Source organism: Ixodes scapularis, unplaced genomic scaffold, assembly GCF_016920785.2.
Source record: "Ixodes scapularis isolate PalLabHiFi unplaced genomic scaffold, ASM1692078v2 PGA_scaffold2__306_contigs__length_199485367, whole genome shotgun sequence".
Lineage (NCBI taxonomy): Eukaryota > Metazoa > Arthropoda > Arachnida > Ixodida > Ixodidae > Ixodes > Ixodes scapularis.
Window position 1 is genome coordinate 102,119,077 of NW_024609857.1, and position 23,689 is coordinate 102,142,765.

Sequence of the window (23,689 nt, forward strand, 5' to 3'; positions counted from 1 at the left end):
GCACCCGCATTTCCGTCCCTGAATGAGACAAAGGTAGAAAGAAAAATCGACTTTGTACCTTGTCGCGTTTCGCTTGCACAGATGTCACTGCCCAATGAGGTTGGAAAAAAAAAAGCGGTGGGGGGGGGGGGGGGGGGGGGGGGGCAAAAGAGGAAGACGTCAGAGCGTCCGACCCAGGCCGGCCGCCGAAATTCAAAGCAGTGCGTTCCTCTCGCGCCGGTGCTCTCGCAAATGGCGCCCAGCGCTATGATGTGCCCAGCCCGTGTGCTTCTGCATGATGCTTTCATTTCACAAGTGCTTGCGTAAAAATAAACTTGACTGCTAGGTGCTGTTAAGCTGTCTGGTGCAGTCACAAATATCTGTTTTGTAATGAAAGCTGAGGTTCGTAGCTTTAATATCATAACCTCTCAAATTGCCTCCGCAAAAAAAAAAAAATGGAAGTAAAAAAAGTCGTTTGTTGGATGATGGTCTAGTCTACCCCTCTATTTTTTTCGATGACAAGTCGCCATGACAACGTAGTGGTTCATTGCAATTTTGTCGCAATGGTTGTGCCGACTGTGAGTTACCGGCGATAAGATGAGTAAAATATTTTGAAAGTATTTATTTTCTGGTATCGCACTACTAAGCCGTTGGCTCAATAGTTAAAAAAAAGATATATATATATATATATATATATATATATATATATATATATATATATATATATATATATATATATATATGTGAAAAGTGGTGAAGGTTTATAAATGCTTCCGTTGATATATAGGCAAAAGTAAGGTGCGCCGACACAGCAGCTGTGGGATGATAACAAAAATATCTAATTTAATAGCGAGAAAAAAGTCACACAAAAAGAAGAGTAAAGAAGTGCCGATTTGTTTTTATTAATTTAAAATATAGTCAAGGCTAGGCACAAGAACGCTAGATACGCGGGCATAAACCTAAAAAATGATGGTATTAAAGTCAAAGCTGAACACAAGAACTTACAAAAAGAAATTTTTAAATGGAAATAAATAATGATCTAAAATTTAAAAAAAAAATAATAACGATAAATGGGCCTGGCGTCTGTCGACGTTTCAACAGTGGCACTGTCTTCTTCAGCACATTAGATTTTATATTTAGATTTATCATCCTACGGCTGCTGTGTCTGCTCACCTTACTTTTGCTTATATATATATATATATATATATATATATATATATATATATATATATATATATATATATATATATATAACTGGAGCATTATAAACATAGACGCTTTTACGCCACAAAAATTCAATCCAATCTAATATATAACCCGTGTTAAAAATAATAGAGCATTTTTTTATTCTTTTATTTGAGTATTTATTTTCTAATATCGTCACGAATGACAACTGATGAGGCGATGATACCTGAAGAAACTAAACGTTTAATGGGGCGAACTCGGGTCCAAAACAAAAAGGGAAGAGAAGAAAACAGCAGAGCGTCGCAAGCGTCGATGTCGGCGAAACCGCAGGATCGAGCGCTGGGGCGAGACTCACTGCGGCTTGCCACGCGGAGCCCCTTTTGTACACGCGTGGGCTTCTCAAACGATCGGTGTAGAAGGTTCGCGCATAGAACATCCTAACCTCGAACATGCAAGAGTGTTCTCTAATTTGCCGGAAGAGTAAATCGCAAGATTAAATAAAAGACGTGTCGCGCCCAGGAATCGAGCCCTGGCTCTTCGCGTAGGAGGCAAGCACGATAACCGTTAGGCCACGGCCGTGCTGCCCACTCGGACAGCTACGCGTGGCAATATCAATTGTGAGGATTTGACTTTTCCTTTTCAGTCTTAAAAAAATGCGGGGGGGGGGGGGGGGGGGTAAAACCAAACTCTGCTGTTGCAGCTTGACCAGGTCCTGACGCCTTGACACTCGATGACGGGAAATTGTTTTCAAGCTTTACCGCTTAGGTTAGTGACCGGGACAAGCATTTTTCACAACCGCAGTTTTGATGACAGCCCTCCTATCTTAGAATAAAAACAAACAAGAACTGCCGATTGCTTTTTTACGCTAACAGCGTCGCGATATGTACCTAAATTTAAAATAAGTATAATTATATATAATTTTTTTCATGGTTGAGCGTGTTGCGGATCAAATTACTAAAACAAAATAGGTACAGAGAAGACAACACAGACGGCACGAGCTGTGTCGTCTGTGTTGTCGTCTATGTCCTTTTTTTGTTTTTGTAATGTATTGAAAATATAATATTTTCGCAAGTTGGTTTGCCAAAATGCAAGAGGAAGTGTTGACACAAGTCTGAGGTACACACTAAAATGTGTCCATCTCGAGTAACCACCCCACTGGAATAAAATATTCTGATGAAACACATTCCGTATACATACATGCATTAGGGATGTCTGCTAGTCGGTGGATCTTTCACGTTACTTGTCACCGTATTACCAATTTACGGGGCCATAACGGCATTTTTTATTCACCGTTTACGACTGCAATTCAATATAATATTCCGTCGTCTTTGAAACAAAAACGAAAAGGAATATAGTCTGGACTTTCTGGTGATTTATGAGTGCCACTGGATCGCTCGTGACGTTGTGTCTGCCGTGTAAAACTTAGATAAGGCTTTTTTTTTTAATATTTAGTGTATTATGGGAGCTTGGAGCACTCTACTCAACCCTCTACGCGGTTTTTTTTTTCTTGGTAACGCGAGGTTTGAAAGACTAAAGCTACCTTTCATACGTTCATCCAAGCACTTTTTTTGTCTTTTTTATTTGTTATCTTTATTAAAGGGTTCAGAAAATGAGGATGAAAATACCAAACAGCAGCTCAAGTTTTTAAGGTGCTCATTCTACTAGATTCAGTTTCCGTGATGCACAAAACAGGAGTCTTGAATCAGTATTATTATGTATTTTGAAATGATATTAGATATTCAATGAAACTGAAGACCTAAGCTGTTTCTTAGACTGTTTACCAGACAGCTAACGTCTGTTTATGTGTGTAGTAGTATTGAAGTTTATATTATTTCATTCTTCACGCCTTTACTGCCCTGTGTGCAGATTCGCTACCCTACATACGTCTAAGTAGTTGGCACGAAATCAATAGTTTATCAAGCATTCTTATCAGTTGAATATCAACATTTCATATGTGAATGCAATTTTTACGGGAAGAAACGAGCTGCAATTGTCCAGACCTCTATTCCTTCCAATACTTCGTTTTTATTCTGTTTTTTGCATGCGATATTTTTTCACGGGGTTTTGGGCGAACGTGCCAAGAAGCACAAGCAGCCACCTAGGCTTTCAAAAAGTTCTTAAAATAAGCAAGAATGGACAAGACGCTTTAAATTTAAAACGAAAACAGAAAAACGAACGAGTTTTATGTAGATTTTTGTTATTGATGTCTGTGTTGCGTTTTCTTCTTATAACATCTTCTTGTGTTTTGCTCTACTGAGTTTACGTTGAGCACTTACTTATATACTTGGCCTTTTTTTATTCTTATTTTTTCTTATTCACGCTTCTCTTGTAAAAAGTGGGAAAACAGAATTTCGTAAGTTCGGTTGGCTTCTTTTTTCTTTTTTGTAGTGACCAGCTCGTTCATTTTTGCAATACAGATAGACATATTAAACGGAAAGATGCAACAACAGTCGTGGCCGGTTATTATTATTACTCATTTTAAGTTGACGATATCTAAACAATCGTAGAGGAATACTAACGCACATCATCGTTGTTATAGCCGCCGAGAACTTTAAAAACACAATGCTTGCATTATGTTCAGGCTTCTTGCGTGTTTTAAGCTGTCAGTGATATACATTTGACGAAGTGAGTGATCAGGATAGGTGAGACTAAATCGAAAGTGCGGGTGTGCTTGCGTATGTCTGATATAGTAGCCCGGTAGTATGGGGGGAAAAGGAGACGGACAGCACAAAGCTCGAAAAACGTTTCGTGTTGTGCGTCGCTTTTTTTTTCCCTCGCTTCTGGGTTTCGAAAATAGGTGACCTGAGTAGAATAAATTCGTATAGTTCCGTACCACTCCTACCACTCGGTAGCGGTAAATTTACCTGCCTCGAGAGTGGCAAGAGATGATAGCAGCAACAGCGCAGAAAAGACAAGGATAAAAAATGGAGGACACGCAGAAGGACAAACAAGAGCGCTGACTTACAACTCACATGTTTCATGTCTGTTGTTGTCTTCATTTTCTTCTTGAATTTTCTTTTGCGCCATTGCTGCGATCATGAAACACCAACTCGCCCCAAACTTCCATCTCGGCGAGGCATGCCACCAATTTCTGTTTTCCTCAACCGAGACTTTCGTGCGCGGGAATGGGGCTTAGATCGAGTGACGTTTGAGCCCATCTCGGGGGATAAAACATGCTCCCAGACTCTGTTTCTCCCGCTCATAAGATGCAGACCGCCAGAACTCCGAGCACCTGAGCCCCTCCACCAATCACAACGAAAGAATCAGCGGCATGCAGGAAAGACAAAGTACATCCAGTCTCTTTACGAAAGGTTCGCCGTGCTGGAACCCTTTAACTCGCGGCGGCGGCGGCGCCTTGCCTTGCCTCGCCTCGATTTGCTAGGGTTCCCTGAGGGCAACAATAAAGCCGCATTTTACGAGTTTTACAAGCGGACCTGCACATTCAGTCGACCCCCCGCCTTGGTCCCGACAGCGTTCCTCCTCCCCTTTTCCTTTTTTTTGCATTAATAAGTAAAGCGTCTGGTTCGGGCACAGGGCTCTCGGCATTTCCCCCTTTACGACGCCGGGTCATTGGAGAAGGCCGTCCAATGGTGGGTATTATACGCCGTATAAGAAACCGTGAGCAAGAAAACAGCGCACAAATTAAATGACTTCTAATAAAAATATAAAAAAAAATGTCCGAAAAAGTTTATATGCGCGAAAGAGCCCGATACAAACACAGGCCGCCCAGCCGAGGTACGGGGAAAAAGGAAAAACGTGTTCCATATTTTACGAGACCAGAGAGGGAAGAGGGGGAAGGCGAGGGGGGGGGGGGGGGGGGGGGCGAGGGGGTTGAGAGCGCCGTATTACGTAAGCGGTATTTCAGAGCGCCGCTTCGCATTATGGCCACGTACAAGCGCTAGCTACTGGGGCCCCGAGTGCCACACTGCGGGCGGCGTACACTGTATAAACAAACGCTGGGCGATCGTGATAAAAGTTGAAAGACCAACCCACCCTTTTTCCTGCCTTTTTCCTTGTCTCGGAACTTTGCGGAGAAAACATTCCTCGGTTCGCGTTGTTTTTCTTTGGCGCTTCTCTGGGCACCGCCGTTTTCCCCGGTTGAAGCGCGGGGGACCCTTCTTTCTCCTTCATCACCCCCGAATCGCTTCGAGACGAAGAGTCAAGAGACACCACCGACCGCGCGTCGTGTTTCGTTTTCCTACTCGGAAAAAAAGAAGAAGACAAAAAAAACAATAAAGGAGAGTGAAGAGCTTGAAACGCGTGTTACGTAACGTTGACCCAATGGTGCTGCCGCCGCCGTCGTGTCTTTGAATTGATAGCGTTAACGTCATCACCGCCGACGGTTGTCGTCATCGCTTTTTTTTTTTTTTTTAATTTAGAACTCCTCATCCGTTTTGACTTAAAGAACTTTTACAATAAAGTAGAGAGATAAAAGAAGTGACTACAGCCATTCTCTAAAGGGGAATGGTCGTCTCAAAACCGAGCGGCCCAACGGCAGAAAAGGGCTGAGCTGCAAACAAACGCATAAAACCGGATGCGATTAAATGAAATCTGGTGCAACCGCAGCGCCCATCATTATTTATCCAGGCACACACAAAAAGGGTGGACACGACCCTCTTTATTGCGGTGTTGAAAAAACTTTAAAAAATACTAAAGAAAAAACTAAAAGCACGAAAGCAAAGTTAAGCTGGGCGACAGTCCTTGTCGGCCACATTTCGTAATCCCTCCCCACACTCCCCTAGGGTTCAAGGTTTCTCAAACTTCACGGGAAGACGGACAATGCCGCACTGCAACCGCGTCCACCGATGAACCCCCTCCCCCCCCCCGTCTTTACCCAGCGAACTTTTGTCGCAACTTAGGCTCGCTGTCGCACCTCAAAGTTCGACTTATGAACACTGTTGACCGACTTCTGCACCCTAAAATAAATTAATTGTAGGAAACAGACGTTTTATAAAGTTGTTTACGTTATATTTTATCAAATTATTACCGATTTTCATAGAATATAAAAGCAAGCCAGGTGGAGGCGCATGCGGACAAGGAAGCCGAGTTTTGTGTGGAACTTTGGTCGAACATGCCGTTAGAAGTTCGAAAATCTTGAACCTGGTCGAAGTCAAACATCAGAAGGTTCGCAACATCCCTAATCAGGACCCCCCTTCCCCCCCCCCCCTTCCCTGCCCCCCATTCCCAACTTTTGCCAGCTGCCGCCGGACACATCTCTCCACCTCCTAATAATTAAGAAACGCTCGAGGACAGGCGTCTCGAGCTCTCGCTAATTAAAACGAGATTAAGACGCGACCGCTGCCATAAGCCAAGTTCCTCTCGGGCAAGAATAAGGCGACGACGTCCGCACTTGGCCAATCATCTTCATCGGCGGCTCGCGTCACTCCGCACCCGCACTGTGCCTCTCCCCTTCCACACTCCGCCTCCCCGAAACTTGGCTAACGGCAAAGGCTACGGCACCAGTGGGCCAATCGGAGCCTCGGCAGAGGACACGTGACTACTCTCCATCTCTCTAGGTGTGCGAAGTGTTGTCAAAGCCACCAGTGGGAGAAAGGAGGAAAGGCGCTTTTCTGAGAACTTCGAGTGAATGGCCAATCAATCACCGAAGGGGACAAAAACGACGTCCGGGGCACGCGAAGGCGGGTAAGAGGGAAGTACTTGAAGTCTTCCTTTACGCTCTCGCGTCTCTACCTTTGGTGTCACGTGCCTCGCCTCCGTCGCTCCCATTGGCTCGAGGGGGCCGTACCGTTCGCTTTTCGCCAAGTTCCGGTGAAACGAGGCTTTGGTTCACACGGCTATGATGCGATCTCCGGCGCCAAGCGCTCGTGGCACCGAATTACGAAAAGCCCCCCCCGGCCCGGGGTGGTTGCGGGCGACTTGCGTGACGCCGATATTAGGAGGGCGCGTGTCCGCCGAAGCCGGTACCACGCGCCGCCCGATTTAGCCGTTTGCCCAGACAGCAACGACGGGAGCCTAATTAATACGAGAAAAGGGGGTACGAAGGGAGAGAGCGGGAGGGAAACATTTTGTGCGGCCGGGTGTTCCTCTGCTGTTCTCTCAATACCCGGTTCCGGGGAAGGAATTAGAGATTCGCTAATAAGGTGTGGCGAGCCCTAAGCTCGAGCGCTTTCGCGTTCACTGAGAGGTGACGACAGGTTTCCCCTCCTCCACCCTCCCCCCTTTTCTTTTCCTTTCTCCCCAATCCACTGCATTTTTGTTTTTCCTTGCTTTTTTTTTTTTTTCTTACCTCGTGTTGATTAGTTTGGCATATAAACATTCGTTATCCGATATCATATTTGAGCGGTGGTGTTAGTGTATAATTGCTAGCGACCGTTCACTGAACTTATTCATGTACTTAATTATTTAATTGTTTTATGATTTGGGATCCCGGCGAAACTTCTTTGTGACGTCAGTTCACACCTACATGCGCTGGTCGTCGAATGCTCTCAATACATAATGCTGTCAAAAAAAATCAAAAGAAAAACAAGGAATTGTGCAGGATGACAACATTGTGATTTGTTATTGATTTGTAGCAACGCAAAATCTCCAAAGAAAAAGGCCGTATGTGCCACGACGTTTTCTTTTAGAGCGCAGCTCTTAGGCACCCGTTTCCGCGTTTCGCGGCTTCGCCGTCGGCATAACCGCCCCGCTAAATTTAGCGGAAAATTGAATTGGTGTTGAGGTCCCGTGACGTCAATTTTCCCGCAAACTCTGGAGGAAAAACTCATTTGTTCATGGGTGACGTGACACGAAGTCATGTGACGTCACTTCCCCGCTGAACGGGGGTGCGTTCCGCGAACATTTGGTCAGCGGAGCGGAGAAGGAGGAGAGCAGAAGGAGGAAAGGAGGAGGATGAAAGGAGGACAAGGGGCGGAAGATGAGGCGAGAGGACGACGAGAGAAGGAGAAGGGGAGAGGAGGAGGACAAAAGGAGAAGGAGAGGATGTGCACTACCAACTTGCCCAGCAGACCAAGCTTTTACAATACACTTCCCTTCGTACTCTCCCCTCCTCCTCTTAAAGTGCTGAGCTCTCGTTTCGCATTGCAGAGACTTGCAAACGTCTTCCATCTTTATACGACGCCTTAATGAGTTTCATATGAAGGCGAGTGCCCGACTTTGCGCTTAGTGGGCTAGCTTCTGAAACTCGTGAAACTATGTCTCGATAATCCTAAAAAAAAATATGAAATAAAATAAACGAAATCCGTCGACGAATTCACATAGCTTGGCTTTCACGTTTTTCTGCTGAACCATGGAAGTTATCGAAGAAAAAACGATTTGACATAATGGTTTAAAACTGCGGAAACAAACGCTTTATTATTGCTATATTTGAAGCTTTCGGAACAAGATATTTTAATAGTTACACTGTTTCTATGGATGCTCCTCCATTTTTTTAGCGAACTAATTAATACTGGGGAAATCAAAGAAAGTTGCCCCTTAAGTTAAGGTCGTAACTAAGAAAGTTACTCCAATGTTTGGACACCAAAAGTATACTTTATTTCCTTTGATTTATTTATTTTAATGAAGTGGCTATTTCAATACCTTTTTAGTTGACATCAGTAAAAGGTTCAAATGAACTACACAGACGCCTGCTAATAACTCGTGTAGCTGCGAGATTAGCTCCCAACAAGGAAATGTTTGTCGACCAAAGCAAAAGATTAACATTTCCGAAGGTCTGGGACAAAGTGATTTAACATATTTTTGTAGTAAGTCATTGCGCGAATCTTACGACATGTAATTCAGTACTTCCCAATCAAGTTTAGAACCGATACGTCATATTTGTAGGCCGTAGTTAACTAATGTAAATTATTCATTTTATTACTAGCAACTTTTCGTACTAGTATTACCATTGCATCGAGGCAATTTTACAGGAGGCATATTACGACGAGTTGTACAATATAAAGAAGCCATATCGCAACTATGAAAATTCGAGCACAGCCTGATGACTTCATTGTACTTGAGCGCGCGGTTCACGTGTTAACTAGCTCGTGATGCACATCAAGGTCCCTAGGCTAACCGTAACGCTGCACTGGTAACGCGTTTAACCAGTGATGAAGCATCAAAAGTGAGGACCAGGTGTTTGCTGTAGAAAGAGATGGAAAAAAAAAGTTTTCACGCCGTCTTTGTGGATAGGATATTAACAAGTAATAACTTGCCAAAATTAATTGATTACCAAATTTTTTAATTACATTTTTGAATGTATCTTAAACACAATGTAACCTAAAAGCAAATTGTAAGGTAAGCAGTAAGGTAGGAATTGCATTTTGACGACACTGTGGGTAGTGACGGACGGTCAACCGTGCGCGATTGAAGATAACCTCAAGAATCCCATAACACCGGGGCGCTCACTGGTAGGGCTGGCGTTAGCAAAGCTTTTGCTTCCTTTCGCTCTTAGTCACGTGGGTTCCGTATCTGATATGCGGGGATGAAAAATAATACCACATTTCAACCGGAAATCTGCGAGAAAATATAGGCGAGGCAAAACAAGAATGTGTAACAATCATGCATTTTTCGTAAACACCTTCAAGCGACGTGAAGAGACCAAAACAATATTTTATCGCATACCGGAAGTGACGACATTCAAGGTGGCAGCGCCCTTGTGGAAAAGATGTATAGCCGATGACAGGTTCAGAAGCCAGTAGATGCTCGAGCGCAAGCAGGAGCTTTCTGCCTTTGATAATACTTCGTCGCACGCGCAGCCAGAGCCACGAGAAAGGCGACGGGCGCGTGCTCGAGGCAGAGTTCCTGCTGGATTTTTAACCCGTCAGAAACTATAAAAAGAAAAAGAGATTAAAAAAAATAAACGATGTCGTGGAGAGCTTTGTCGCCCAATAAAATGTGATGTTTGTCGTTCCGAGGGAACTTGGTCGCACAATGCAACTCACACGCACGTGCGCACACACATTTACATATATTTGGGCGCGAAAATAGGCAGCTTTAGATTACCTCACACCTCCAACCCGCGCTCCCTTCCTTCTTTTCTCCAGCCTACCTCCCATCAGCGTCTCTTCTTCCCCACCGGTGGTGGCTATTCCCCCGGCGTCCCGTTGCCGGGGCAACCGGGTTGTCAGGACAACAACGGAATCCGCCCCTCTCTCCATCGCAGCCCTTTGTCTTTTTCTCTCTCTCTCTCTCTTTCCCTTCGATGCCGCCTTCTTTTTCCCTGGGGCCTGGCAGCAGCCAGGTCGCACGACTCGAGCTGTCCCGCCGACGTAGGGCTCCACGGAGAACGCATTCGACCGTGCCCCGTCAATGAGAGCAAATGGGTTGACCAGGCACGCCTCGCCGACACGACTCTCAACAGAGGGTGATGCTCTCAAACCCTTTGCCTCTGGCTCGTCCCTTTCACCTCGCTGCTATAGAATTACACAAAATGTGTAGGCGGAGCGCAAGTTTGTCCGCTACTTGCACACGGGTTGCGATGATGTCAAAACACCGAGCTCTTATTGGCTGATTGAAGTCTACCCACTATCCTTTCAATCAAAGCCAATCAGGGCTCGGCGTCGTCCTGACGTCACCGCAACTCCTGCGCAAGAAGCGGACGACTTGCTCTCCGCATATGCCAAATGGCTAATGCCAACTCAACCCTTTGACGTCACGCCAGTGCGTTAGCTCTGCTTTCGGCAGTGCGCACGCGGAGACGCCTCGCTTCTCCCGGAGCTGAATTTTGCACACGTGCAGTGCACACACAAATGGTATGTGCAAACGCGGACTTGTTTGTAAACGGTGTGTTGGGGTCTAGGGGGCTAAAATTTCTTAAAAACAAATTGTTAAAAAAATGTAACATGCTAAGTTTAGCAGTTTCACGTCCTGTTCAATTTAGAGGGGAGCATTTTCGCGATTTATTTAGGGGGGTAAATGATTTAGTGTATAAGTATACACTATAGTCGGTCGCAGGTTAAGGGTTAAGGGAAAAATTGAATAGTGCTATCCTTATAGGGGCTATACATTCGTGGCCTTTCGTGCCATGCAGTACCCCTAGATTTACGAGGAACAAATCTCTCAATTCTATAATCACAAACCAAAATTGTCTAAGAACAACAGTTTGAAAAATTGAAAATAGAAACAAGGCATCATTAAGAGAGTCGAACAAGTTGTTTCTATGGACAGTGGCGAAACCGTATGAGATACTTTTTTGCACTTCCCTTCAAAATACTATCAATTCTGGTGTGGCACTGACGGGAGCAGCTAAAAAAGAGAGTAACACCATATCTAAGAATACTGTATGCTAAAGCATGCATAGGCATTTTCGTGGTGCTAATTGAAAGAAACACTTTAAAGTTGTTTTCAGGCTCTTCAAAACTAAGGAAAGGTGCGTATTCCATGACAAGTCAGAATCAAAGTAGAGTTCAAGATACTTGACGGGCAATTCATTTTGAACAGGACTGAAACAGCACGGCAGACATTCAGAGTCGTGTTAAAACAAAGAAGGAAACGCATTTTTTCCCCAAGTGCTTCAAAAACATGCCAGATTAGTTTTGAAGGCATTGACATTTATCCTCTTCTTGAACCAACCCTCGAGGACGATGGCGTTTTCTTGCAAGAAAAGCACGGCATATTCGATATCGGTCTGACACAAAAAGTAGAGTGTCATCTACTTTTTGCACGACACGACACGACCTTGTGGAGGTTATTGATGTATACGTTAAAAAAATCGGGGATAAAATGGAACCCTGAGGGACTCCAGAGTTAAGCGTGACCTTAGCAGAAACATGTCCAAATGACACGAATTGCTAATGAGAGATCAAGATATTTCTCAGCAAAGGAACAAAAGACCTCTGAGCCCAATATGATACCGTTTTCTTAAGTAGAAGTTTGTGATTCACTGAATGGAATGCTTTCGCAACACCAAGAAGCAGCGCACAGACGCAAGAGTGGTTTTTGAAAGGCGAATAGAAAACGTCTGAAAATACGTCCAGCACAGATGACGTTCCTCGTCCAGAAATGAACCCGTACTGGGTTGGTGACATGACACTGTGCTTATCAAGGCTGTACATACAAAAAAAAATATATATGTTTTTCTCGGATCTATGAAATGTATGGGAGTAAATGATCGCCTTTGCAGATTGGTAATATGATTGCAGATTTGAGAATGTCTGGCACACTTCCAGATAGCATTATGTTATTTACAAGTGATAAGAGGACATCTCCTAAAGTCTCAAAATTACTTGTAAAAAAAAGTTAATTACGGATTTGCCGTCGATTCCCGGAGATACATTTCGTTTCAAAACAAATAAAACACACCGTAGGTCTGCCAGCGATAGCGTAGGAAGAAAAGCAGATATGCATTTGCCTTTCCGTCGTTTGTGTTGTTTGTTCCATCACGTGTACTATTGCAAAAGGAAGGGGCAAAATATTTAATAAAAGAATCCGCTGTGATAGCAAAATTAGAACCAACGTTTATCAAACAGTTCGAAAATCTTCTTTCTACCACCACCACGCAGCTGATCAATTATAGACCGAGTTTCCTTTGAGTTAAAACGAGCTTTAAATGTTTTTTTTTTTTTCTGAAAAGTTCTTTAGTTTGCAGATTGTACTTGCAGATTTGCAGATTTTGCAGACTGTATTAGCGCATTAGTGTATTTGAACCTTGTTTCGTGATGCCATATATTCTGCTCTTTGCATCTCGTTCCCAGGAGAGCGTCAACCGCGCTTCCATAAAACCTTACTGGTCTTGATGACACTAAGTTTAGAATCATTAAGCCGAGCTGCTCTGACCTACGCACTATAACCCTAACAGAAAAACACTAGATTTCTTAAAGGAATGCGAAATTTATACATGTTGTGGGTATATCTCGGATGGCGCTTAGTCCCGCAAAAAGGATACCCAATCATAAGAAGAAACTAATTTGTAAAAAATGCAGTAAGAATAATAATATCAATGGTCCTAGATTCTCCCTTAAGTGTTTTGTTTTGATTCAATGAAAAATGTGTACAGATAAAATAATGATCAGTTAATTTTTACTTGGCCTAGTTTTTAACCGAAGTATATCACATTTTGGGTGACCTATTTGTTAACCGAAGTTGCATCACAAACTCTGACATTAATTTGGTCAATGTACGTAATGGTTAGTTTATCCCCAAGAAATTCCTCTCGCGTGGGTGCAACTCTTGTTTTCAATACCGCAATCTGCGAGAACATTCAATTGGTCACATACCACAGGAACGTTGTATCTTACAGTATCAATATTAATGTAACCAATCATGCAGATATTTTTCAGGTAAACGTTGTAATTTAAGTTCTCTTTTAATTCGTCTAAAACGCACCAACATTTCTTTACAGTATCAATATTAATGTCACCAATCATGCAGCTATTTTTCAGGTAAATGTTAGAATTTAAGTTCTCTTTTAATTCGTCTAAAAACGCACCAACATCGGAAGGCGGCCTATATATTGCCAGTAGAGAGACCACGTAATCCGACTTGCTAAGTTAAAATGCCGTTGCTTCTGCGCCACCAAAAGATACCGGTACCTTTGTAATCATCCAGACACTTTTTTATACGTAATGGTAAGTAATATGGTTGTGCTTCTCGAAAAAATACGAGGACAGGGAGGTATACACGACGTTTCGGGCAGACGCCCTTACAGCAATCCTTACAGCAGTACAGCAATCCCACCTCCTGTGCCCGTGGGAGGGATATTAAAAATCTCGTTATAGCCATTTATATTAAAAGAACTCAAAGCCACGGATGGAATATTCGTCTCTGTTAAAATAAAAGCCTCCACATGATCACCTATTTCTTCAGCGGTAATCAAAAATTGCTCTTAGTAGTTTCTAATATTTGTAATGTACACATGATTTGCTGTGAAAGAACTACCCGTGGTTAACCCTATTTCTGTTTTACGTGAAGCGAAATTCCTTCTTTTGTATTGGCAATCGCCTTTTGATTGGAGGTGCTCTTCATTCCCGCAAATTGCAAGTTTATACGCACCGAATTACTGGCCATGTTGGTTACCAGATTATTGTCACTACAACTATCACATCGCTACTTTTTGTTTTTGGATTCACTTAGTGTTTAAGAAGTGTTTCAGTTTGGGCAGGATAGAAACACGCACAATGTCAGTAAAAGTATTCACCAATTCTGTTCCTTTCAGATACAACTACAGCAAAATAGATCGGCAACACTTCTGCGCACACCTTATGACTGTCAGAATGCGGTAATCGGAAGATCGTTTAGAAATAAAATACATTTTAATTTATTTATTTCCTCCAAAGATTTAACTCAGCTGATGCCCAATAATGTGACTCTAGGATTAGCCAGCTCGTGTGATATAATACAGTATATCATTACAGCAGCGAGAGAAATTATTGGAGGCGTCGCGTCTCTATCTGGTCCGGATTGCGCTAGTCACCTTGAGGGTGCGGGTTTCGCTCCATTCCAGGTGGAAGTCAATCCATTCTTGCATAAACCTTCTACACCTTCGGAACTTCTCCCAGATTATTATATCTAACGGTCATATGATTTACATAGCCCTTTCCGAGTTGCGTAGAGCTACGCTTATAGAAAAGGTTGATTCCCCGACAAGTCGCCATTGAGTTTCCTAATACGTCCTAGAGCTAATCCTTCCGTCTATACAAAACCCGCCTATTAAGAAAGGAAACTGAATATATACGTGCATTGTTATACACCTTCAAGATCTCACTACAGTGCTCACGAACGTAAAAAAAAGAAAAAAGAGGGGAAGCTGTGGGGAAAATGATCTCGATGAGACGTTACGGGACAAAAGGCGACACCCCCATGGGACACCATATCGCTTTGAAACCCTCCAGACAAGATCGTAACCGCCTTTTCCTCCTCTGAGATTGCTCCTCAGTTGAAATAGAGAGGTCGAATGAACTCTTCAAATAACACTCTCTTTCACTGAAGCAAGCACATGCTCGAAAATAAATCAGCGATGCTATTTTTAAGCGGGGACGGTCGGTAACCAATAGCGTCATATTTGTATTGATGAAAAACTGACTTCAACAAAATCACAGCAACCATCTACAGGTTCATAACTGTATGAAAAGGAAGTGGACACACGTTTTAGGCATTTTCCAAACTAATTACTTCCGATCGTGTACGTTCATCAAATCAAACACAGCAAAAAAAAAGAAGAAATTTGCGGCATGTATTTGCGGTTTTAGCGTCGCCCGGTTAGGGCTAACACTCACTGTTCGTCGATAGCGTATTTAAACATACGGGTCAATAAAAACTAATCATCGCAATATTTCGTATAATTGGCACACTTTAAGGTCATTTTCTGGTTATCATTTAACCGTTGCAGCCTGATACATTCTTTAGAACCACTTTGTCCACGGCGTCAACCGTCACAAACCAGTGATGTTTTAAATCCAAATTTAAAAAACCACTAAAAGGAAATCGCCCAATGTTGAACACTTACGATAGACGTGGTTTAGTGCCAGGTTTAGCGATACGCGATTTTGGCGCAACAGAACGAAACAGAAACTCAGCTTAAGTTTTCCGCTCAGCGGCATTGGTGCAACCGGCCCTTAGTGCTTAAACTCTTTGTTACCAGGTGTCTGAAACTTATCTGAAATCGCAGGAAGCGGATTTCTGCCCCACATAAATGTTAAGAGTGTCAGCGACAGAGAAAACCAATATCACCTGAATTTCCGGACATTGTACTAAAGCTGAGAAAATCACATTTTATAACCGCAAATATCTAATTACCGTACGCCCACTCTGCAAGCCTCAAAATGGCGGCACCCACGAGAAAAGCCAGGGAGTGAAGTGGCGATACTCTAAACTTCGCTTATATGGTGACTCTAGTATCTTTAAAGTTGCGGTCACACGGCTAGTGTGTAACAGAAAAGACCGTCTGCAGGCAATGTGCGAGGCGTGCTTCTTGCTATCACACTGGTCGTGCAAAAACACTCGGGCAGAACCAGCTATGCTGCTGCCTAATTACGCGATTAGCAGCACACATAATAGAAGGAGTTGCAGCCGGTCACGCGTCAATTTTCCCGCCAAGTGCAGTGGTTAAACTGAATTTTCGCCTAGGTCACGTGACATTATGTGACGTCATTTTCACCTTTAAATTTAGCGGGGAAAGTGAATTTGCGTACAGGTCACGTGTCACAAAGTCATGTGACGTCATTTTCCCCGCTAAATTTAACAGGGAAACTGAATTGGTCTGGAGGTCACGTGATGTCGATTTTCCCGCTAAATTTAGCGGGGAAACTGAGTCTGTGTGAAGGTACGTGACATTGGGTCGAGTGACGTTATTATCACCGCTAAATTTAGCGGGGGACATAAACGGCCAGAAACATACCTCAAAGTGGCCTCAACACCCAAAAGAGCTAATAATCTTAAAAGTTAATCTATTCAAGACTCTCTGCACACATGTTCGAAGCAGGTATGATGCAAACGTGCCTTCAACCATGCTTGAGGAATGTCCGCAGATAGCTCTGCCATCGAGTCTGCAACGAACACCTTAATTGTCTTTTGTATGATGCATGCGAGCAGCATGACCCGGCTTTAGACATGAACACAAGCTTCTTCCGCGTCACGGGCAAGCACGCAGAAGCCAATTCCTTCGCGAGTTTTGATCTTACGTCCGTAGCATTCGCTGTGCCTCAAGCTACGGTAAAAGGAGACAGATTTCCGCTCTTAATAACACCCAGCACTATGACGGAATTTCGTCGCCGACAGGACTAAACGTCATGATATCGTCCCCCTAGTAGTATAGAAGTAATCAATACTGCGCGATTCTCATCTGCAGGCTCACACGACTGGAGACTGAGTCAGCCCTCTCGGGGTACATCGAAGGAGCGTACAGCCAGGAGTACAGTCAAGTGAGTCCTCCTCGCAGCCCCCCTCACCTCCCCCTTCTCGCCCCCCACGTTGGGCGCCAATTGTAGGACTTTCCTCGCTGCTACCCGCCTCACGGATTGACACAACGCAGTTGTGCAACAACATGCAGACATTTATTGACTGTAATCGTTTCGCGCCACGACCAAAAAAAGCACCCCCCCCCCCTCCCCCAAAATACTTCTGCGCCAGCCTTTTTTCACCGCGAGGTAGCCAAGTGCAATCGGCGACTCGCGTCGCCGATGGCGCTTGGCCACCTCGCGGTGGAGATGGCCGTAGATGACTGGACACGCGGACAACCTGATCGCTTTGGACCATCAAGTTGTCCACAGGGTTGATCGCGTCACTTGCGATCAATAAAGAAATCGCAAGGTGAGAAGTATTCCAGCGTTGTCCCCAAGTTATGATTGGACGGGCTTAAGCGACGCGAAAGTCGCAGCTATTCCGCATTTTATTTGGAGCCAGGCGTGTGGAGAACGATTGGCACGACAACCAGGAGTTGCTATAGTCTCTGGCAGGATGAGAACGCCGGGGCACCTCTTTCGAATGCCCAGCCTCCAGCACGTGCTCCTAACTTTCCGCAGTTCCAGTATCTGGGCGTGCTTCGACAGCATGTGCATATTCGAAGCGCACGACACGTCAAAGGGTTATATAAGGAAACGGCTCGAACGTCTGGCGGGACAACTGAATAACCTTCCTGCCGTTCTCATTCTGTCAGTGACTATAGTGCTGCACTCGCAACAAATGCGGCCGACGCGCAGACCAGAAGCCGTCCTTAAAGGGGCCATGAAATGTATTTTGGGCTGGGATAACTAATTCTAAATTGGGATTTTACTAATCGCAAATCGTTTAGTGGGCCAAAAGAAATAGGGTAGAATGTCAAAATCATGTTTTTCGGTACGAAAATTCGAAAAATATACCGGACTATTTCGTACCTCATTTCTTTTGAAAGCTTTCTGCCTTTTCACTGCGATACATCCCCGGTACCCAAAGCACGTCAGCCGCACCCAGCTCACGCATTGGACATGAGCAGTGCGTCACTCGAAGGTATGCCCTCGTGAACAATCAGTCCGTCGACGAATATTTGGATTCGCGTCCGTGGCCAATGAGTGCCGTAACGACACTTATCATCGCTCGCGAATAATGACAAGCTTCGTGGTATGCTTACGGAGGACGGTGGGAGCTTGGAGTCATCGTACCGGTGCCCAAGCACTTCACGACCACGTGATTTCTCATTGCGCTTTTGAGTTGAAGAGGAAATACAAGGAGTTAGAAGGGGAAAAATTATTTCCTGGCCCCTTTAAACAAATGGCTGTCATTAATTTCTAGGGTGGGCCTCAAAACTTTACATTACAAAAGACCCTCATACATTGGCTAACTTCTCGACTTTCCGTGCGCCCTAGCTGCCCTAGAAAAGTATGTCTGAAAACCATCGCGTTAAACGAACTTCTCCCGCCGCACTCTACCGCGGCACTTTAATTATTCACGCACCCTCGGTCCGGCATCGCGATTAGTCAAATGCACCCTCCCGGCTTACCTAACGCGCCTTTGTTACAGCCGCAGCTGTTGCGCGAAATTGAGTTACGGCAGCCCGCGCCGAGCGAGCGCGACGCTCGGAATCGCATCAAAACTGCGTCGTTTCATGGTCGCTCGACCTGGTAACAAGTCGCTTCTACATAACGCAACCGAAACAACGCCGAAGAGACAACACACCGCGGGGCAAACCCCTTCGCGAGCGACGTCGAGGCATCTCCGCTTGGTTCCAAACAGTGCCGCGGTTCTTCAGCGTGTTGATACAAAAACGATAAAAACTCGGCCTGATTCGATTAACCTCCTCTTAACGCGTGCCCTGTACAGAGTTGAAGCCCCGTTGTCCGCTCGGCTTCGCTTCGTCGCTTCCACAAAAATTTCTAGGGAGCCAGCGAAGTTCCTAATTGCCGGGACAAACGGAGCGTCACCGAGAGCGCGCGCACGGTCGAGCGGAAGAGAAAAGGTGTATGCGCGATGCTTTGTTTCCACGGTGGGCGGTGAACAACTGGGAATGCACGAGCGCGCGCGCGGGAAAAATAACGCGCGGTACCATGGGACCTGTGTACGCTCCGCTCCACCTGACGATGGGCCGTAGCAAGCGCTACGAGCCATTGGAGCCAATTCAGTGCTGAAAGCGTCGCTTGACTCTCGAAGGGAAGGGGGGAGGGGGGGCGGGGACGAGGTGAAGTGCGGTTAGCGTAGACAGGTGTTAGATTCACAGCGCTGGACTGGCTGGGATGGGTTGGAGCGTCTGTCGCGCTCCATCGTAAGGAGAAGCGAGGTTGAGCCAAGAGCTCCGGCCTGGGCGCGGCCGCCCGAAAAAGGTGGAAGTCTGGTGAGAGTGCTACGCGGATGACGACTCCCCGTGCACTCAGTTGCCAGGTCGGTGCCGTGTGGTGCGCACGAACAGAGCGATGGCGAATCGGCGGCGTGGAAACACGATAGACTCCATAGGTTTGAACGCCGAGATCCAAGATGTTTTGGTAGCGCCCTCTTGCAGTTTCTATTTGTGACGTCACGAGCAATATTTGCCCCATCGTTACGACATGTCCTCGAAAGTACCTTATTGCTTTCCCGCAACCTAGCTATACTTCGAAAAAAAAACTTAAGACCAGACACAGCCGACGCTACGAGGTAATGTTATATGTCATGTTGCCAATCAAGCAGCGTTAAAAGTGCGAGTGACTAGACATTTTCCGTTTATGCTTGGTTCGGCGATCATAGAGCCCGTAGAGAAACATGACTAACACCATGACGGTGCGTTTTTGATGCCCTCTGATTGGTCCCATGAGGTCGTAACGTCGACTGCGTCTGAATTTAAGTTGAAACGAGGTATAGATTAGCTCATTAACGGAACTGCCCATAGACGCTACTTCCACGAGCTGTACCCCCTCTCCCCCAAGGTATGCCTCTCGTCGTTCGACGCGCCAACCTTTTGAGGTCGGATGTTATGGTACCTACCGTGTATTCTACGGAATATATATGTTTCAAAGCACAGAGTCTTTTCAAGATGACGTTTCACTGTACTTTATTGAGTACACAAACGAAAATCTAGATGGCGCTTCAAACTACCGGAGCGAGGGGAGGAAAAGGGGGGGGGTATTTACTTCCGCGGGAGTTCCGAACCGAGCGGACAACTTTTCTTGGCATTTGTGATCAGAGGAGAGCGCGCACGCAGCTTTAATCAGCGCTCAAAATGAGAGAGGGCACGCGTGCCAGTACCCTTTCACTGCGTTTCCAAGGTCCATTAATCGCCTCCTGCGCGCCGCCATCTTCGCCTATACTGGGCTGTGCAAGACGTTCTGGGCGCGCGCAGTATATCTCTCTTTCACGAAATATAAGACAGTGATTCAGCATTCTTTGCCTGGGTAATTAGCGCTATAAGGTCTATGGTAAAGTTGCCTTCCAACAACAACGCGACGCGTCACGGCGAGGCAAATCTTCGTCGGGAGGAGTTGTGACCATGGCTTCTTATCGTCATTTGCGAACTGCAAGTCCGACGATTTGCGTGAAGAGCACGGTCAAAGCTCTTAGCCATCGCATGTTTAGCTGCAACGCCATAGGACTTGACTTTCTGATATTACTCTTATATCTGTCAATGAGAGCAGCATGAATTCTATCAGACACATTATATTGAGCTTATGGTCAATCGTGGAAGGTCGATCGCAGCGAGAGCAACGTTTCGCTCGGGAGGTCAAAGGCAAAGAATTCTCTGGATGCTACCGCCTTTGCAGTCTCTTGAGTGCAATAAATTCCTTGAGAGTTTATGTGGACGTCAGCACCGGCACAACACGTACTGGAGCTTACGTTTTGTACTTTCTCCATGTATAATTTACCGAAATTCACCACTTCAAAGGAGAGAGTTGTGGAGAAATTGGCACTGTCGAAGCAACGCCAACATCTGATATATATATATATATATATATATATATATATATATATATATATATATATATATATATATATATATATATATATATATATATATATATATAAAACTGAGAAGAAAAAAACCCTTAGTGAAAAACAGCAACAACGGACGATTTAATCTTCGACGTTTCGGCCGGAGTCCGGCCGGAGTCAGGAAGAAGCCTTCCTGACGAAGGCCGGACTCCGGCCGAAACGTCGAAGATTAAATCGTCCGTTGTTGCTGTTTTTCACTAAGGGTTTTTTTCTTCTCAGTTTTATACCCACGCCTTCGGCCTCCCGCCACCATGCCCGTTATATATATATATATATATATATATATATATATATATATATATATATATATATATATATATATATGTATATATATACCACGAACATCCAGAAAGAGCATGCGCCGCACGCTACAACAGACGAAAAAACCCGAAAATAGATACTAAAGTCATCCACCAAGACACATTCCACAATAGTCATTATCATAGATAGTAAAGTCATCATTTTTTCGTCTGTGTAGCGTGCTGCGCATGCTCTTTCTGGATGTTCGTGGTCGATTGCCCACGAATAAAGTAGTTGAAAGTTTGCGCTTGTCCGTGTCTACTCGCTTGTAATTGTCCCCTGTGTCGCGCAAAAAAACCTCTATACTGCATCATGAACCAACTAGGCCAACAACAAGTTTTAATATATATATATATATATATATATATAAACAAACGAATATGTGCAGATGAATGAACCGTACTTAATCCAATGAATTAAAGAATCCAAGTTTTCAGGAACCCGCCGAAAGCCAAAAATTGGCGGAGCCAGGATTTGAACTCTGGGCCTCCCAATGTCCGGTCGGGTGTGCTAACCACTACACCACTCCACCTTAGCTTTCTGGCGTTTCCTACCTGTCTTATTAATGCACAAGAAACGAAATGTGTCCAATCGGAGGTGTTCTGGAAACACACGCCGCCGCGTGGAACGCGGTACGACGCTTAGTGTCACGTGGTACGTGCTCGTTTGTGCTCCAGAAATCCTCCCACTGTTTGTCTCGCCCCGTGTACATGTAGTATTCTTTGTTTATGAGCTTTTAGAGACACGGTATCATCATCATCTGCGAGAATCAAGAGCCACGTTATTGAATATACAACACGGGCACTTCACGTCATCGTACGTGGTCTCCGAGGGGGATATAAACGAATATGTGCAGATTGGATTAAGTACGGTTCATTCATCTGCACATATTCGTTTATATCCCCCTCGGAGACCACGTACGATGACGTGAAGTGCCCGTGTTGTATATATATATATATATATATATATATAAAGAAGGCGAGAAAGTTATTTTCCGTCTTCTTAAATAGATGAAGACCTAAGCCGGAAGATGTACCTATCGCGTAATATATGCAAGTGAGTGTCTAGACTCTAGACATACGAGTATTTGCGACAAACAAACATTATTAACAGGCCACGCAATTCCGGTCTCTTTTCGTTGTTTTTTTGTTGTTGTTTCTTTTTTTTTTTTTTCAACAGTCACATTGACAGCAGCAAAATACCGAGATAGCTTATTCAACTATTCACTTTCACCGTGAAAAAAACAGAGACTGGGGATAAGTGCAGCAGAAAACAACAAAAGAAATATCAGTATCTGTCTTTTTTTGTGTGTGTGGATTCCTAAAAGAAGTGTATTGAAATAAAACAAAATGCTAGATTCACCTCAAATGGCAGAATTAATTTCTTTGTTCATTCAAAAGAAATATCACGAGAGCTTATTTTAAACACAAAATAATCTGCGGTGAATTCACCCGACCCGACTTCGCAGCTATTCTTTTTTCTCCCCCCGACCGGAATTCATATATACACACAATTCGTTTTTGTTTTTGTTTTTAATATTATTCCCTTACCACGCCAGTTACTTTTAGCACCACGTGCCAGCGATTCGGTGCGTTGTAGAGGCCGAAGCGCTTCTACAACACATAGCGGGCACGAAGCAGACGCAAGTCAAGTGGCCGTAACAATCGCGGGGAACGGTTGTTGTTGTTCTTGTTTCAGTAAAAAACGGCCAGAAAAAGAAAAACAGAAATAAAGAAGGGAAGAGGGGCAAAATCTCGGAAGGCACTGACGACCGAGACAGCCTTCTGCTCAACCACGTGAAGTATTGTTTCCTTCGCTGCGTCCAAAACAAACGAAAAAAAAAGAAAAAAAAAAAAAAAACTAGCGAAAGAATCTTTGCTACGCTTAACAACAGACGGAGCAACCGGCTGTGAGAGAAGCTCAAGAGTGCGTGAGGCAAAAAAAAAACAATCGAGGCAAAAGAAATCTTCGACAAATCGCTCTCAACTCATCTTTGCCAGCAATAAAAACCAAAAATAAATAGCAAACTACAACCACCATAATCGTACCCAGTAAGAGTTCGGAACCGTAACTCTCCGCGTCAATAAACAATAACAATTTCATTTCTCTTTCTTGTATTTCTGTGGGCACAAGACCCTTGGCGCAAGAAGGCTTCGATAGAGTGTACCCTTACGCCCCCCCCCCCCCCCCCCCCCCCCTCCCCCGAATAAAAAAAATATTACTCAATCAACAAAAAATGGGCTTGCTAAAAGATAAAATAAAAGAACTACGGACGAGCAATCACCGAGAGTTGTGTGTGTTGGTGTACCGACGTAAATTACGTTCGGTCACTGATACGTTCGGAGGGAGTGGGGCGACCAAAACGCTATCTGTTCTGGTTGCCGCTGTGCAGTCGCGACTGCGTAGCCCTTTTTTCCGA